At 33.0% G+C, this 20,041-nt stretch overlaps 1 pseudogene; it reads right to left on the minus strand.

Moving 5' to 3' along the window:
• Positions 1–16,565: 16,565 nt before the first annotated feature.
• LOC149205607 (LOB domain-containing protein 4-like) lies at positions 16,566–19,300 on the minus strand (annotated as a pseudogene).
• Positions 19,301–20,041: the final 741 nt, after the last annotated feature.

The raw sequence follows: 20,041 nt of genomic DNA on the forward strand, positions 1-20,041 counted from the left end.
ATTGCTACATCCAAAAATATGTAATAAAAAACAAAACCACCCAATAAAGCAGATGAAGACCAAAATTACGAAAATTATAGCCATAAAATGACTAGAATCAAATGATTTACCACAATCAAATGACCACAATGCCTCACTGAGAATATTTAAATATAACAAAATGTAACAACAAAGTGCTACTTACAAAATCCATCCAAATTGTTTATAGCTATATGAGTTCTAAGAGTATATTGAGATGTCTTTAGGAGTTTTAAGGACATTTTGTTGTGTTGGAATAATTTTCATTGATGTCAAGGGCTGAATGGGCCATATCAAGATTAAAATCTACAATATGTTTGGTTTTCCTTGAGAGGATTGATTAACATATTAATGGGATTCCCACTAGTTTTTGTAATCATTCTTCCGATCTTCATGTGTTGCAAAATGGATGGATTTGTCATCTCCAAGCTGTAGATATTGTGATCAACAACCTTATAAATCCTATTTTGTCAGTTGAATGATAATTTTTTAAGTATCGCAGAATGCCTATTTGATATATTCTATTTATAAAACATTCAAATAGGTCTTTCTCCTCCTTAATCACAGGATGATTTTTGCCATTTTTAGTTTAATAAAAGTATTATCTTCAACTTTTGTATGTAATTCAATAATAATTAAAACTTGAATGGTAAGAATTGCTTCCCCTCTGAACTTTCAAGTATCACAAGTCAACATGCTAAGCCTGACACTAATGGATGATATATTTGATATCACACCAAACATGTTCAAAATATTTATCATTGGCATCATAGTTATTAGAGCTCAAATATGATAAAATCAAAATTTGATTGAATTGTATAGGCCAGTTCTTAAGAAAAAGTTGGCTCATCCACTAAATATAAATCAGCCGCCCCAAGAAACATGTCGATTCACACATGTTTGAATTGATATAAATAGACCATTCAATTACTTCTTTTGGAAATCCAACTTAGTTGAGGAGAAAAAGAAAAAAAGAGGTTCAGATATGAAGAAAAAAAAGAAGTTCATAACTCATGAACTTAATGACAAACAAGAAGAAGAATTCATAATTGACATCTTAGTGCTTGGATCTAGTTTTCTTGGTGGATTTTTATTTGATTCTTGGTGGATTCGTTGCTATATTGTGAACACGGTTCTTCTGTTAAAGAAAACCTTTGGCAAGGCAGTTTCAGTCATGGGGAGGAACTAAAATACAAACCTATGACAAGACCTGTAACAAATATTTTTTGGCCCTATGTAAAAACACAAAGTTTGGTCCTAATGTCATACACCAGAATTCAACCTTCAATTTGAATAAATATCTGACCCTTGGAGTATACCTAGTAACTTACATACTTAAACTTTAAGTAGTGTTATTTGACCTCTTGATGTCGGTCTATACTTAGACTTGTGGAAGAGGTATACTTCAGACCCTTTAAATCTTTAGGGGAATCCTTGGACTTGTGGCAAATATCGTGTTTATGGATAAATATTGAACACTCTTCCTTAGCCTTTTGCACTTGCCATAATATAACCCATACTTTATTCCTACATCTAAAACTATGTAATAAAAAACAAAACCACCGAATAAAACAAATGAAGACCACAATTATGCAAATTACAGCCATCAAATGTCTAGAATCAAAACATTGACCACAATCAAATGACCACAATGTCTCACTAAGAATCTTTAAATATAACAAATGAAACAACAAAGTGTTACTTACAAAATAAAACCAAATTGTCTATAGGTATATGACTTCTAAGATTATCAACAAAATAAGATTAAGAAAATATGTAATAATTTAGTCAACCTACTTGATTTACAGGTAATATTTATTCAAGTATTTTCATTTGTATCGTTTTCTCGATGTTACTTTTCATTCCTAAAGGTTTCATGGAGTTCTGGGCACTCGCCTCAGTCCAGGCCTTGAAAATGTTGCAGAGAATATGGGGTCGCAAGCTCGGAACTAGCTAAAAAAGATCCCAGTCGCTTGCATGCCCATGATGTGAGAGGGACTAGATGGCCCTAGTCACATGCATGCTTGTTTCGTAGGAGCGACTGAGGCTCTAAGGCTGTAAACTGTCAAGTTGTCTTAGGGGTTGATCACCTAGAAGGGTTGGTTGGCTCCTCTAGGTTCTGTGACATGTGCATAAGGTCAGATTGGTTGTGTTGGGTTGGTGACTTCGTTAACTATACATGGGGAGTTGAATCATATTGTAGTTTCATCCCGTCACATGTCTACCCCAACAGACTAGTTAACTTGGGTAAATGTGGGAGGAGGGTGTTACATGTTGAAATTTAAGGCCTTGACCATGGCCCATTAGATAAATATTATATTTTTAGGGTGTAATTCCTTGAATTTATCCCACAACCATTTTTAATATCTTGATACCCATCGCTAATGTATAAAACATTAGAATGGTAATCATATCCGACTCAAAGAATAATGATTCCCTATAGAGGACCCATTATGTGGTTGATTTCATTATTTGTGGCTTTTGATACTAAATTATTCATTAAGTGCTAATCATCCTTATTTTCCTTCCTTTTCCATTACCACTACCTCGAGACACCTAACCCTAATAACAAGACCTCATAATGATACCTCTATTCAACTTGGAGTGCAAATATCACCTCTAATGAGCAAGGTATTTGTTTTATCTGAGGTCATGTTAATCACTAATGAACTTTAGAATTCCATTGATGACATAATTCTATTGTTTTTCTTTCTTGACTATAGTCAAATCCCTATGACTCATTGCTACTACTTGTAAACTCCTTATGATTCCTATATCCCATTTGCATGATAAAGATCCATTTTAAAGGGTCTTATTCCAACTTGAGGCCTTAATCATGGCTCATTATTGCAAGAATATTAATATATAACCTCCTTTCATTTCTTTTTTTGCAATGGTCAAGGCCCTGGGGTTCATAGATAATGCATAAAATACATTCTAGTATTGCCTATATCCCACTCTAATGATAATAATTTCTTATACAATGACTTTTTTATGGTTTGTAGCGTTGTTCATGGACATTGGCCCATATAAGCTTCATATAGGGCCTAAGGGTCTTATTTTCAACCCCTATCAATTAAAAATGCCTCTATATTGATCCCTGTTGTCCAAGGCACTATAAGAGAAACCATCTTTCAATCAAAGGCCAAATATCCCATTTACATGGCCCATTTGGTGGTTTCAATCCTTATCCGTAGTTATAATTTTCATTTAAAGCCTAATTATCATATTTTCCTCTACCCTTAAAAGTCAATTCCTCAAAACTCATCTCTATGTGAAAAACATTTTAGGAGCCTCTATATGACCACTAGAGGCCCAGAGCCTCATTAAATCGATTATATGATCATTTGAGGTGAACATATTTTATTATTTTGAAAATAAAAAATTATATCTACATAAACATAAAATAATCATGACCTAAATAGTGTACAAGTCTTGTAGGCCTTTCTAGCAAGTTAAATAAAAAACATATATTCAAATAAAAAAGTTATAGCAAAATAACTAAAAATATACATTTTTCAAAACGTTAAATCCATTTATGCATTCAAAAATACAATTTAGATAACAAAAATTACGCTCCCAAAAAAAATTATATCTCCCAATTCCAATTAAAAAATTTAAAACTTAAAATAATATAAGTGTAAAATGACAATTATTACTATTATTTATTCTTCATTATTTAGATAACCAAAAATTAAAATCTCACGCAAAAATATCTCCCTATTCTAATTAAAAACTCTAAAATTTAAAATAATAAAACTGTAAAATGATCATTATTATTACTATTAATTATTACTTGCCTGAGGAGTTGAATGATTCTATCAATATAATATAATTTATGGCATATCTGTATAATTTTAATGAACGGTATCAATTCTTAACTAAAAATCACGTCTAGCAGCCGACATGATGGAAATTTAACACGTAGGATGGGAATTTGGTTTTTTTGGACAGTGAATTTCGAGCCAAAGTACGGTAGCAAATCCATCTTTTACATAAAATGTTACGTAAAAGACAACTTTAACATAGATGCCCATCTCAAACTTGTGATATAACGTGTCGTTTATTTCAAACATAAATTACCACCTGCATTGTTTGGTGGTCTGCCTGGTCATTTCACACACATTTTAAAACGTGATCATGTTTCAAAGTTCAAGGTTCCCTGGTTGTCCATATTAATTTCGTTAAGAGTTTTTAGCAATTTTAAAATGCAATAAAGTTAATGAGCGGCCCATATTACTGGGATCGACTGACATATATGTCTCTATTATAATTTAATTCCTTAATTTGGCACCATGACTTAGCATTTAGACTTGCTGGTGTTTTCATGAATTTTATGGGTATTTGCTAATAGGGATTTATACTGATATTTACTAAACGTTAACACTGATAGAGTACAAAATATGTACACACTTTATGTTGTCGTACAGGAAGTAGGGTAAAGGCTTAAATGGCTCAATTGTCATTGCAATTCGGTCATCAAATCTTGTTTATAGAAACAATAGTTACTCAAATACATATATGGGTTTATAATGTTTTGGGTTTTTTAACTAATAGTGTACATCTTGCACCATAGTGTACACCTTACACCATCTAATAATCTTGACAACCACCATTTCAAACATGTAGACATTGCACTCAATTGTATATCCATACTAGATCAAACCAAATCTATGTTGATTCAGGGCCTTCACAAGTAGATCTCCTCTCTTTGTCCATAATGGAATTTCACAAGAAAAGGAGCAACACTGGATCTTCACAATTCTCCTTTGCATGCAACTATCCACAATCCACACATAAATCAAATATTCATACAAACAATAGATCAAACACTCTAGTAAACTAATCTATCAAACACTCTATTAAACTAATCTATGTACACAAGAGTATCATGGCTAAAATTGCATGATCAACACTCTAATAAACTAATCTATCAAACACTCTATTAAACTAATCTATGTACACATGAGTATCATGGCTAAAATTGAATGATCTTAGTGAGGGTTGAACCAGCTCTAATTTGATATATCTATTGATCAAAACACTTAAGGATATAAATCTCTCTCTTCCACTGTTATAGATCATGACTTCAACTCATACATAGGAAAGAACAACTTTTAGGTTAAGGCTTGGGAACTCTCAATGACAACTCACAACAACACATGGAAGCATTACTTGGAATACATAAATATGACCTAATATAATTGATGTAAAGTAATTAGAAGTAAACGAAAATATGTGAGTAACATGTGATATCAACTTCATATATATCTATATAGAAAAAAATGTTAAAAGAAAATATTTTAATGTTGTATAGAATAAAATATTCAATGTAATTTATGAATAAAATATTTCATATAAATTAATATTTACATATATTTTAAAATATATTAATAAAAAAATTAGTTTAACGTGCACTAATAAAGTAGATCAATGCACATGTTATGTAATCTCTAAAACATTCAAAAATACAATTTAAAGGTAAAAAATTACACATTATCTTTTGCACTATAAAATAAATTTGCACCTTGATCCCTCTCGGCTCGTGTTAGATCCGTGGTTAAGATGAATCTTTAATAGTTTACTGACACATGGATTTGTTCATTCTAGGGAACAGGATGATAAGGGAAGTATTCTCCTGAACACAAATATATAGTCATGTATGAAAAGAAATAGAAAATAATAGTAAAATTGGAAAATTTCCCCTTTTCAATTTCACTAATACCTTAAAGGGCTAGACAAATGTAAAGTAATTGTGAAATTGGAAAAATTACCTTTTTCAATTTCATTGTTGCTTTCAAAGGATAGAAAGTGGAGAAAGCAAAAAAGGAGAGGATTTGTCAAAATGGGCTAATTCTAAGAAGTGACTCATCTCGACTCTTTAAATAAGTTTTGAATACAAATTTTCTAAATATGCATTTGAAAGGCTGAAAAGTTGTGAAAGTAGGAAATGATAGAATTTGTGATAGTGGCTAATTTCATACGGAGTAACTGATTTTTTAATTTTTCTCAATATGTTTCTAGCAAATAGATCCTTACAAAAAAAAATTGAAAATTGATTTTTTAAATATACATTTTAGATAAATAAGTTTCGAAATTAAGGAGGGATTTGCGTTTTTGAAAATGAGAGAGGTTTTTGGAGGGAAAGAAGTGTAAATTTGTTTTAGTGAATTGTATTTCTAAGCTGTTATAATATATAGAGTTATTAGCACTTATTCAAAATTTAAATGAATCAGGAATAAAATGAGCAAAAGGCATCATTATTAGAGAAAGAAAAGTATAACTTTTTAACATATATACTGTCAATTTATTTATTTATTTTTAATCAATTTTTTTATTTATTTTTAATCAATTTTTTTAGTATCATGTTGAATTCAAATCCAAGTCCAAATCCAAATTTAAACTTGGTAGCTATGAATAATAATGCCCAAACTGAAATGAATTGATGATAAAGTTTTAGTTCATATATGATATAAGTTTTAGTAAAGTCATAAAATATAAATGATACATAATATTATAATATGAGTTTTTATTTTAGTTAATTCCTTATGAGAAAGTGTGATATATATATATATATATATTTTTAATTAGAATTTATTTATTTTGTGGTTAGGAATTAAAGATTTGACATTACATTTATTTATATAAAGGGATGGAATTTTCAATACTAATCTCTTTTTCATGTTTAAATCTAATTCTTTATTATTATTGAATCTGTTTACCTCTTTACAAATGACATACATAATGATGAGAACTCTAGCAATCAAATGACATTGATTGTGACACTGTGATTGTATCTAAATTCATCAACCACTTAATCCATAACTGTGTTGGTTATAAGTAGTCTTGGATTCAACAATTAAAAACAACCTAATATAAATTTTAATTAATTATAACAAGACTTACACTGAAGGAAACACTTCTTAATTCCTGAGAGGATGAAAACTTGTTAGACACTAGTTAAGAGATTTGTTGTAGTCTAATTTTTTTTTTTTGGTCCAAAAGTGGAAAAACCTATCAACTCAAGTGTCAAACCAACAGTGAGGACAGCCATCTCTGGCTGCTATCCACGAATGTCGGTTTGACTCATCACTGTTAAATAGGAAAACCATGCCACCTGTTAATAACTCATTGGTGGTCCGTAAGGGAGCAGGCTTTCACTCCTGCCAGATGCCTCTGGGTCTTGGGCCATTAACCTGTTTCCTTTCGTTCGAGGAAGACGAGCTCTTAGCCAAGCAGAAGCAGTTTTACAGCATACTCCAGGCCGATTGTAGTCTAACTATTTTATATTTTGAAGTTTTTTATCTATTTATTTTCAAATTAATTTTTTTTAAATTTAATAAATATTTGTTATAATTACTAAAATATTTAATATATTTAAAATACTAAATCTCTTTATATAATTCAAAGCTCATTTTTGACCACGAAAACCACAATCTCACTCACAATTGTATCTCAAAATTAAAAAAAAAATGAAAAAGAAAAAAAAAAGTAAGAAGGTTAAATCTTCTCTTAAAGATATTAAATTTTGAAGGTTGCTGGAGATGATTAGTCCACAACAATGTATGGTCTAATTACCCATGAACAAGAAATTTCGTTTAGTGCAAGTCATTCATAGCAGAAAATCATTGGCATAAGACTTCACGTGATTACTTTAAACGATGTTGTGTTTGTTTTAAGGCTTTTCAGTTGACTACGATGGCTGTACAGCATGGCAAGGGCAGAGCAAGTTGTCCAAAGATGAAAAAGACAGAAAGGGAGACGAATTTCTGCCATAGGGCTTCTCACTTCTTATTCCAACTCAGAATATTGACTTCAGAGGATGTCTGCACCCTAGCCACTTGATTTATATCCCTTGGCCCTCACATCAGGTTTTTGAGGTGATACTGGGAAGTATGTTACTAGTTGTATGGCATCAATAAGTATTAGTGTGGTTATTCTACAAATTATGAGTGTAGGTGGAAAATAGATTAAATTGAGGTTGATGTAGGTTGGTAGAATGAGTTGGTTGCTATCTTGGTCGTTTTAAGCTCTATTGTTATAGATCATTATGTTGGGTCATTGCTTCTAGGTTCTAGTGTGTTAATTTTGGTCATTTATTTCATTTTATAATTGCCAATTTACACACCTTAGTTCACCCGATTTATGTCCCACCTAATCTATGTCCATTGGTCCTCATAATAGGTTTATGAGTTCATACTAGGGAAGTATGTAATGATTTCTATGGAACAAATGTGCATAGGGGTTGTGGTCTTGTGAATTATGAGATTCAAGCAATAGTAACTCATGCTATGATGGAGGGAGTATGTGACAAATAGCTTAAATTGAGGCTCATTCAGATTTAGAATTAGTTGGTTGCTATCTTGGTCTCTTTAGGCTGTAGATATATAGATGAGTTGGTTGATATCTTGGTCTCTTTAGGCTCTAGATAAGTAGATCATTGTGTTGGCTCATATCTTCTAGGTTCTAGTCTACTAATTATGGCCATTCATTTAGTGTTCTCATTGTCTATTTCAACTTTTTGTCTTTTGGTTATTCATGGTTGTTTCTAGTGGCCCATTAGGTGGTGTAGGTAAACTTAGACATAGAAGCATTGCTCCCTTTCTATCCCATTGTTTAAATCTTCTAGCTTTCTCACCTAGTGAAATATTTGTGCATTTTCTCTAGTTTTTCTATCCTCTAGCTACTCTTTGTTGATTTCCTATGGTCCTTGGCCTAGCTGGAATCCAAAATTCTCTTGGGAGTTGGTGGTGCTCCTATTCTCTATATGGTTTAAGGCTTCATTTGTGGGGATTAGGGGTCATTATCCTTTCTTGGCCAAGTTTTTAAGTTATTAGTAACCTATCTCTCATTCCGAATTTTGTTAGGTTGTGGATTCTAATTCTCTATTTGTGTCTCCTATGTCGTTGGATTTTAGTTGGGTATTGGTGTGTGGCTTCCCATTGTATCTTTTGGTACCTTATAATGAAAATGAGAATCCCACCCTCTAGCTATACTTTTAGTTAAACAAATCCCTACAAGTGCTCCCTTTCACGCTTCAAGGCACCCCCTTTGGGAAAACAATGACCTCAAGCCACTTAGGCTCAAAAGGATGCTCTCTAGGTGGGCATGACCTTACAACTCATATGGAAGAACTAGTAGCTCCCCAAGGACCAACTACAACCCAAGTTCAAAGAATGGATTTCTCACCTTGGTTAGTCACTCATAAACCATGGACACTAAGATTTCCAAACCCATTGACCTGTACTAACTCAACATGTCTTTCATTACTTAAATCATAAAGCAAAAAAGAAACCTTCAAACTATCATATAGAATAAGCCACATAGCATATAATAAAAAATTCACATTATTTATAACAAAATTTTCACTTCTAATTTTTAGCATCTCTAACAAAACTCTCATTTCTCGTTAAACATTTTGATCCCATCCACATTTATAAAAATACTATTTTAATCATTATTCTAAAAAAATAAACCGTGCAGCAACAGAACATAAAAGCAAAACAAAAGCTAAAGTTAAAAAATGATTTCCCGTACCTTTTTCAAAATCTTCAATATTTATGTTAGAAATAAGACCCTAGCTAATGTTATTTCAATGTGTTATTTTATAAACTATGCTACTATGTTATTTTATAAACACAATATGGTGTAATTAAACTAAGGTCTATTAGTTTATCGGGATAGATGTGATTTGGTTTTGGATAGATGTGATGAGGTGCTTTGGATACATGTGATTAGGTTTTGGATAGATGTAACGGGTGTTTTGGGTAGACATGATCAGGTATTACTGACTCAATTTCCCCTTAAAAATCACATTAAATTTTAATTAAACCCGTGCAATAATCTAAGTGTCTTTATAAAAGAAGTGATTGAGTGTGACTGGTTTAATTCTCCACTATTCTTTGAACATGAACATGATTTAATTTGATTCCAAAATTGTCCACGGATGTTATTATTTGGACATAAATTTATGATATATGTTAGCTCCCAATGGCCACCGATAATTCATCTGCCGCCGATTTATTACGGGCAACAGTCTGCCACCGTTTCCTTAAATTATGGAAAACAACTGCAGTTATTTCCTTAAATTATGGAAATCAACTACAATTAAATTAATTTCTTGTTGGGAGTTCCTAGAGTGGTCCATTATTCCCTCTGCAGTTCTCTATCATGATCTATGGAACACTTGACACATAGCTAACAGAAGCTTGATGGAAGCATGGCTATAAATACTTCTGTTTGGTCCCCAAGCTCACTAACTCAATCCCCTTCAGCCTTACACCATCAAATAAGAGTGAGTAGAGCTTGGAAGTGCCACATGGGTGAAAGAAAATTCAACAGGTTGCTTTCATTCCTTATTCTTTGCCTTGTTCCAGTGCATGCTGCATTGTAGAGGCAACCTATAAATTCTCGAACGGACTAAAGAGACCTGCGTTAGTTCCTTGGGCTCTTTTGGATACCGATATTTGGTGGAATATTACCTGCATTGTGTTTGAGCCATCAGACCAGTATCTGGTGGAATATAACCCGCGTTGTAGTCATCAGGCTGGAGTATTGCTAGTGTTGCTTGTTCTTGCAAGTTACGTGTGTTGAAAGATTGAAAGGTTGAGCCGACTGGGGTAGTTATAGATTAGGAAGGGAAGAGTTTATTTGTTGCGTTTCATAGTGAGCGTGCACTACTACATGTTCTCCCTGATTGCTGCAAAGTAACGGTCACACAGAGAACTTGCCAACGATAAAGAAGAAACCTTGTGGGAAGAAACTCTTGTGAGAAGCATCAATGGTCGGAGGTATGTTTTCTTGGGTATTAAAGTTTTTCGATTTTTAAGTGTTTATTCTGCATTATAAAATCGTTATTATGGTAACATTTGGTATCAGAGCATTTTTTATCTCTGCCTTGATGTTTATAGACATGTTCTGTTTGGCTAAATGCCATATTTTGAGAATTTGCTTATAATATTTATTTGGTTTAATTATATGCAATTTGGATAATTGTTGTACAAAGTTTATTAACTATGCTCATATTTAATTTGCATGAATTGAATATTTCTGCTCTAATTAATACATGTTATTTTGGATGAGTATACTCGTCGAATGTTATGCATGAATATTATAGTTTTATTTACGCAATTTATAATTATTCACATATCAAGTTAATTTTTATACATAAAAGAAATAATGTCCTATGATCCATATAATTTTTAATTGATTAGAGAATAGCCACAACATCTCTAATTAAATAATATTAGATATTATGATTGATTAGGCACAACATCTCTAATTAAATAATATTATATATTATGATTGATTAGGATCACATAAAGAATATTTAGACATTAATTGTAATTAATTATATTAAATATAATAAATTTTATCCCACGGAAATTTTTATTACATTTATATAATTAATTAGGATAAAATATCAAATTATTCATAACTTACCCATAGGGATTATGAATTAATAGTTTTATCATAAAGTTCAAATCTGAGATAAAATTTATATCAAATTATAATCATAATATACCCTTTAGAATTATGAATTAAGTGAATAATTTGATAAATTCTATCATAAAGAATAATTGAATCTGCTTGAATTGAAAATTTAATCCAGCGACAATTTTTATGTCATTAGATTCAATTTTAAGCATGATTTACATTGGTAAAACATGAAATTTTATTTAGGCCTCAAATTTAACGTAAGCATGTGATCTTTAATTTTATGCAGTTGTACAACCTGCAAATTTCTCTAAAATTCGTTGTGATATCCCTGAACATAAGGGAGATAACTATAAGGTTTGGAAGAAGAGAATTCTCCTTCATTTGGGGTGGATGGACATAGACTATGCTATTAGGAAAGATGAACCACCGACACTCACTAATACCAGCACTACAACGGACATCACACTTTATGAACGATGGGAGCGATCTAATCGCCTAAGCATGATGTTTATTAAGACTAAAATTTCAGCTGGTATTCGTGGTTCCGTTGATCAACATGAAAAGGTCTGAGATTTGTTGAAAGCCATTGATGATCAATTCGTCACTTTAGACAAGGCACTAGCAAGCACCCTAATCATGAAGTTCTCATCCCTAAGGCTCACCAGTGTGAAAGGTGTACGCGAACACATCATGCAAATGAGGGACATTGTGGCTCAATTGAAGAAACTCGAGGTTGAAATATCGGAGTCCTTCCTGGTGCACTACATCCTGAACACCCTTCCGCACCAATACGGACCGTTCAAAATCTCATACAACACACATAAGGATAAATGGTCAATTAATGAACTCATGACCATGTGTGTTCAAGAGGATGAGAGACTCGTGATGGAACTGGGAGAAAGTGCAATGCTAGCAACGCATGGAAAGAGAAAATCTCAAGCCAATCGAAAATGGAAAGGTAAAGTACCTCCCCAAGCCGATATCAAGAAGGATTCCAAGTGTTTCTTCTGTAAAAAGAAGGGACACATGAAGAAGGAATGCGCCAAATTTCAGAAATGGCTTGCGGACAAAGGTAATCCAATCTCATTTGTTTGTTATGAATCTAATATGGTTAATGTCAATATTAACACTTGGTGGATTGATTCTAGATCAAGAATTCACATTTCGAATTCCTTGCAGGGTTTGCAAAACCTAAGGAAGCCAATGGGAAGTGAGCAAAGCATCTTATCAAGAAACAAGATGGGCTCGCATGTGTAAGCTATAGGAACATGCTATTTAACTTTAAGTAGTGGCTTTGTTTTAGAATTAGAAAATACCTTTCATGTTCCAAGTTTTTCTAGAAACTTGATTTCAGTTTCAAGACTTTTACATTTTGGATATTCCTTTAACTTTTCAGAAACATCCTTCAGTTTATTTTATAAATCTGACTATGTTGGGATTGGTATTTTGTCTAATGGTCTTTACTGCATTAATTTACAAAACAATGTCACTTACGATTCAATGCATGTTCACACTGGCACTAAAAGATGTGTTATTAATGAGAATTCCTCTAAATTATGGCACCAGAGATTAGGTCATATCTCCATAGAAAGAATTAAAAGATTAGTAAATGAAGGGGTACTTAATACTCTGGATTTTACTAATTTTGAGACTTGTGTGGACTGCATAAAGGGAAAGCAGACCAACAAGTCAAAGAAAGGTGCAAATAGGAGTTCAGACATATTAGAGATCATACATACTGATATATGTAGTCCAAACATGGACTCACATGGTCAGAGATACTTCATCTCTTTTATAGATGATTACTCACGATATATGTATCTCTACATGCTTCATAAAAAGAACGAAGCATTAGATGCCTTTAAGATCTTTAAGGCTGAAGTAGAGAAACAATGTGACAAGCAAATTAAGATCGTGATATCAGATAGAAGTGGAGAATATTATGGTAGATACACAGAAGATGGACAAGCACCTGGGCCATTTGAAAAAAAAATTCAAGAGCATGGGATTGTTGCCCAATACACCATGCCTGGTTAACCCGACTAGAATGGTGTAGCAAAAAGAAGAAACTAAACATTATTGGACATGGTGCGGAGTATGCTTAGTAGCTCCAATCTTCCTAAATCCTTGTGGACTGAAGCACTTAAGACGACGGTGTATCTACAAGAATCTGACTACAACATTGGACTGAAAATGATCCCGAGTCTTTTTCACAAGCCATGAGTTGCAAGGAATTAGAATTATGGTACGATGCCATGAAGGAAGAGATGAATTCTATAAAGAGTAACGAATTCTGGGATCTTGTTGAGTTTCCTAATGGTGTAAAAGCCATTGGATGTAAATGGGTCTTTAAGACAAAGAAAGACTCATTGGGCAACATTGAGAGATACAAGGCAAGACTCGTTGCTAAGGGATTCACTCAGAAAGAAGGAATCGACTACACATAGACTTTCTCTCTTGTATCTAAGAAAGATTCCTTGTGCGTTATTATGGCATTAGTAGCCCATTTTTACTTGGAGTTGCAAAAAATGGATGTGAAAACGACATTTCTCAATGGAGATCTAGACGAGGAGGTTTACATGAAACAGCCTGAAGGATTCCCCTCTAGTGATGGTGAGAAATTGGTTTGCAAGCTCAAGAAATCATTATACGCTTTAAAACAAGCATCCCACCAATGGTATTTGAAATTCCATAATGTAATTTCTTCATTCGGTTTTGTAGAAAACATTATGGATCAATGTATATACCTGAAATTCAGTGGGAGTAAAATCTGTTTTCTTGTTTTATATGTGGATGACATTTTGCTAGCAACCAATGATAAGGGTTTGCTGCATGGGGTGAAACAATTCCTCTCTAAACATTTTGATATGAAGGATATGGGTGAGGCATCTTATGTCATTGGCATTAAGATCCATAGAGACAGATTCCGAGGCATCTTGGGTTTGTCTCAGGAAACCTATATTAATAAAATTTTAGAGAGATTTTGAATGAAGGATTGTTCACCAAGTGTAGCTCCCATTGTAAAGGGTGATAGGTTCAATTTGAACCAATGCCCGAAGAACGATTTTGAAAGAGAACAAATGAAGAACATTCCCTATGCTTATGTTGTCAGAAGCCTAATGTATGCTCAGGTCTACACAAGACCTGACATTGCATTTGTTGTGGGAATGTTGGGACGATATCAGAGTGATCCAGGTGTAGACCACTGGAGAGCTACAAAGAAAGTAATGAGGTACCTTCAAGGAACCAAAAACTACATGCTTATGTATAGACGGACAGACAATTTCGAATTAATTGGCTACTCAAATTCTGACTTTTTTGGATGTGTTGATTCACGCAAATCAACATCAAGATACATTTTTATGATGGCCGGTGGAGCTGTATTATGGAGGAGTGCCAAGCAGACCTTGATTTCCACTTCCACTATGGAAGCCGAGTTCATCTCCTATTTTGAGGCTACTTTACATGGTGTATGGCTTAAGAGTTTCATTTCTGGGCTTAGAATTATGGATTCTATCTCTAAGCCATTGAGAATATATTGCGACAATTCAGCTGTTGTTTTTATGTCTAAAAACAACAAAAGTGGGAGTCGAAATAAACACATCTACATTAAGTATTTAGCTATAAGGGAATATGTTAAAGAAAAGAAAGTGGTCCTTGAGCACGTCAGCACTAAGTTGATGATCACTGATCCTTTGACTAAGGGCATGCCACCGTTGAAATTCAAAGATCATGTAATGAATATGGGACTTGGTTCCATTATGTAGTTTCTCATTGTATGGACAATGTTATTTTAATGAAATTCTTAATTATTGTGATGTTTTTCTCATATTTATGTGCACCTTAATTTGATTTGAGAGAATTCATCTATGTAGGACTAAGAATAAACATAAAGTTTATTCATTAAGAAATTGTTGCCACATAAATTATAATAGAAATAAATACATAGTAATACATGGAAGATAATTCTCATCATTAGAGTACTTATCGCCATGATTCATGTATCTATTACTTAATACAGATTATCAATGGGTTTTAAGATGAGACATTAAGATTGGAAGTATGGACCAAGTGGGAGAATGTTAGCTCCCAACAACCGCCAATAATTCATCTGTCGCCGATTTATTATGGGCAATAGTCTGCCACCGTTTCCTTAAATTATGGAAACCAACTATAGTTATTTCCTTAAATTATGGAAATCAATTGCAGTTAAATTAATTTATTGTTGGGAGCTCCTGGAGTGGTCCATTACTCCCTCTGTAGTTCTCTACCATGATCTGTGGAACACTTGACACATAGCCAACATAAGCTTGATGGAAACTTGGCTATAAATACTTCTGTTTGGTCCCCAAGCTCACTAACTCATTCCCCTTCAGCCTTACACCACCAAAAAAGAGTGAGCAGAGCTTGGAAGTGCCACACGGGTGAAAGAAAAGTCTGCAGGTTGCCTTCGTTCCTTATTCTTTGCCTTGTTCCAGTGCATGTTGCATTGCAAAGGAAACCTATAAATTCTCGAGCGGATTAAAGAGACCTGCGTTAGTTCCTTGTGCTTTTCTGGATACCGATATTTGGTGGAATATTACCTGCGTTGTGTTTGAGCAGTCAGACCAGTATCTGGTGGAATATAACCTGCGTTGTAGTCATCAGGGTGGAGTATTGCTGGTGTTGCTTGTTCTTGCAAGTTACGTGTGTTGAAAGATTGAAAGGTTGAGCCGATTGGGGTAGCTATAGATTAGGAAGGGAAGAGTTTATTTGTTGTGTTTCATAGTGAGCGTGCACTGCTACGTGTTGTCTCTGATTGCTGTGAAGTAACGGTCACACAGAGAACTTGCCAACGATAAAGAAGAAACTTTGTGGGAAAAAACTCTTGTGAGAAGCATCAATAGCCGCAAGTATGTTTTCTTGGGTATTAAAGTTTTTTTATTTTTAAGTGTTTATTCTGCATTATAAAATCGTTATTATGCTAACAATATAAGCATGATATTCTCCAAAAATTCTCCAAAAGTGCTATTATTTGGACAGAAGCATGATATAATATGACCGAAGAAAAGTCGAGCCCCTAGTAATTCCATGGAGTTCACAGTCAAAATATACACAGGATACGTCGACTATTGCCATGACGGCTCCCACAGCTCCGATAGGTATTGATCAGCTTGATCACGAACATCTGAAAGCTGGTACCCATTGGGAAGTTCATCGCATGAAGATATGGATCTTTCATGGAAAGTGCTCAGACTATGAGAAAACGGCTCCGATATGGATTGATCTCTGGCCTCAACAATATGCAGGTTTTCAAATGCATGTGAAGAAGCTCCGCCTGCAAGATCGCCTTCTCTAACTGTAGCTTAGAGACATGCTCTTGCAACTGCCAGATTGTTCGCGGGCTCTCAGCCTTGCGCTCGCTTCATATACCATACTGCTAACTGCATCAGCGCGATTTTCCAGTGGCAGATCCTGAATAGAAATCGTCATGTCAGAACCAGTATTGAAAAATTGCAACAAACCTTTATAAATTAGGATAAATGAGAAAACTTATATTTACTAGAGGCTTTGTAGAATCTCTGAAAATAGAATACTCTTAATTACCAGAGGCTTTGTAGAATGTATGGAAAAGAGTTAAAAGATTATTTCTTCTATGCCAGAGACGAAGCTGGTTATTAGAGGCTTTGAAGGATCGAAAAGAGTAAAAAAGTTATCAAAAGCTTTGAAGGATTGAAAAGAGTAAAAAAGTTATTTAGTCTATGAACATGAACCAGAGAAAGAGAAAAGAGTATAACAGTCGAGAGAAAGAGAGGAGAAAAAACTTTTTTTTGTAATGAGCAAGAAAAAGTGAATAGATTTTATAGCGGAGGAAGAGAGTCATTTCTTCTAAACCACAAAAGAAGGTTATAAGAGAGTATAACAGTCGAGAGAAAGAGAGGAGAAAAAACTTTTTTTGTAATGAGCAAGAAAAAGTGAATAGATTTTATAGCGGAGGAAGAGAGTCATTTCTTCTAAACCACAAAAGAAGGTTATAAGAGGCCCGTTATTAGAGGTTTTGCATAATTTATGGAAAAGAGTAAAAGTATTATTTTATTTTTTTCCAATAAAAATAAATCAACATATTTTTGTTATCAAAAATCTATTTTTATTATAAAAAATAACTATATATTCCAAATATAATCTGATCCACTTATATCTTTGTTTCCCATATTTTATATTTCAAAAAAAGTATCTAATAGCATTTATATAACTTAGTCAAAAATCAATTTAAAAGGTTTTGCTATCCGTCTTTATCTGACTTCATAAAAACAACCAAACCTTGACAGATCAGTAAGGTCATTACATGAGAATAAACAATAACTTTAAAAATCATCAACTATATCCAACCTAAGACTAATAAAAACTACCTACATTAGGATACTAGAAAAATATACTTCAAGAGCTTTGTAAGTTACTATTCTCAAAAGCAGCAAAACTGATCAAACAGGCTTACCACCGCAACCTTCCTTTAACAAGAGATCTGCTACTTGGTTCTGCTCCTTAAAACTGTGTGAGAAACATGTTCTCCAAAAGGTCTTCACAGGAAAGAGAGGAAGATAGTTATTAAAGGCTTTGTAGAGTTTATAGAAAAGAGTGAAAATGTTAGTTTATCCATGAGCATCAAAAAAAGAAAAGATTTTGTAAGGGAGGAAGATGGTTGTTTTTATATGTTAAGGAGGAAAATGGTTATTAAAAACTTTACTTATTTTAATAGAAAATAGTAAAAAAGTTATTTCCTCTGTCACCATAAGCAAGAGCTAGAAAAATTTTTATAATGGAGAAGATATTGAAAAAAAGTAAAATAGTTATTTTCTATGAGCATGAGGAAGAAAATGAGAAAATATTTTATAATGGAGGAAGATGGTTATTTTTCTATTCTAGGGAGGAAGATGGTTATTGAAGACTTTGCAAGATTTATGGATAAAAAATAAGAAGTTATTTCATTTATTGTCATGTCCAAGAGAAAGAACTAAGATTTTATAGTGGAAGAAGATTGCTATTATAAAATGTATAGGATTTTTGGAGAAAAAGAAAAGATGGGAAAATTTTATTTTAGGTTTATGTCAAATGGTTGGGAAGAATGATTACTGTGACACACAAATAATATGATGAAATTTAATATAATAACTTCTAAATTTATTGTTAACATTAAATAATCTTTCTTCATAATCTTTCTCCAACACAAACATATATATTATGTATATATAATTGAATATAAATCATTTAAAAAAATTTATGATATCATTATACACTCAAATCATTAGAAATTGAAAGCATTAAATAACCAAAGCCAACAGAAAATCCTCCAATTATAACTTAAATTTACAATCTAAATCAAATGATAAGTTATCTTACAATATTTATTTATATAATATATTTATATCATACATTAAAAAAAAAACATTTATATGATACATTCTACAAAATAAGAAAATGGAAAAGTAGTATAAGTAACATATAAATATCAACACTGTTATCTTTATTAAAACATAAATCAATTCAAGTTTGAACCAAGCGAATATAATGATAATAATTTTCTGAAGTTACAGTGCAGTCTGAGACTCAATATTCATCCCAAACACAAAGTTATGTTCATTAACATACACATCAAATATATGAAGACTTATACATAATGTTGTATAGCATTACCTCTAGCATTTTTATGATATTGCTTGCTGCAAATACTCTATGCATCTGCAAATTTCTGACAATCATTTTGTGGGAAGTAAGCGGCGAGCACACAGCTCTCTGCACATCGTCTTCTCAATAGCTTGCAAGCTGCGCATGGTGATGTTGTATGCCGTCCTCTTAATTCGCTCATCTGCAATAGCGGTTACCACACAATAGCCCATTATAACCATGACTGCAACAATGAGAAACCAAATACTGCAAACAAAAAAAGAGATGACGTTGATGGAAAAAAAAAATATGAGAGAAATCTGCAGATCTGTGGCCAAAATGGATTAATGGATTTAACCCCTTTTTTTTGAGGTTATGACAAAATGGTCAGATTCACAATTCCAGCACTGGCCGAGGGACCTCAAAATCCTGAGGAGCAAGAGGGTGATGTATGCCCTATGTGATGACATGGTGGAGGTGAGAACTGAATTTATAGGAATTGAGGGGAGAGTTAGGCAGATTCTATCATGAATTCAACACGTGAAGTCACATAAAACGGCGTGACGCACTGTCTAGTTCTTTCCCGTGAAGCCGCTGAAGCGATTGACTATAAAATCATGTCCTCTGTCTGATCTATAGAATTATAATTTATGAAATCTGACTTACCGAACCATCAGAGGAATAGGATAAAATATTCAGCGTTTTTTTCAGGGGCATCCGTGTTCAGAGTTTGAGTTCTGAAATCCGCGAAATCAATTGCTCTACAAAGTAACAAAAGATTAAGATTTCATTAAAAGATTTGGTCCAGACAAAACTACAAAAAAAATCAAGATTTGGTGAAAAATGGTGTGACATAGTTTTGAGAAAAAAAAAAATTCAAAATATATAATAGTTAAATTCAACCATATTTTAATGGAGTTTAAATAATTAAAAATTAAAATTT

This window comes from Pinus tabuliformis, chromosome 1_2 (assembly GCF_031772625.1).
Source record: "Pinus tabuliformis cultivar Carrire ecotype Pingquan chromosome 1_2, CPIR1, whole genome shotgun sequence".
NCBI classification, from domain to species: domain Eukaryota; kingdom Viridiplantae; phylum Streptophyta; class Pinopsida; order Pinales; family Pinaceae; genus Pinus; species Pinus tabuliformis.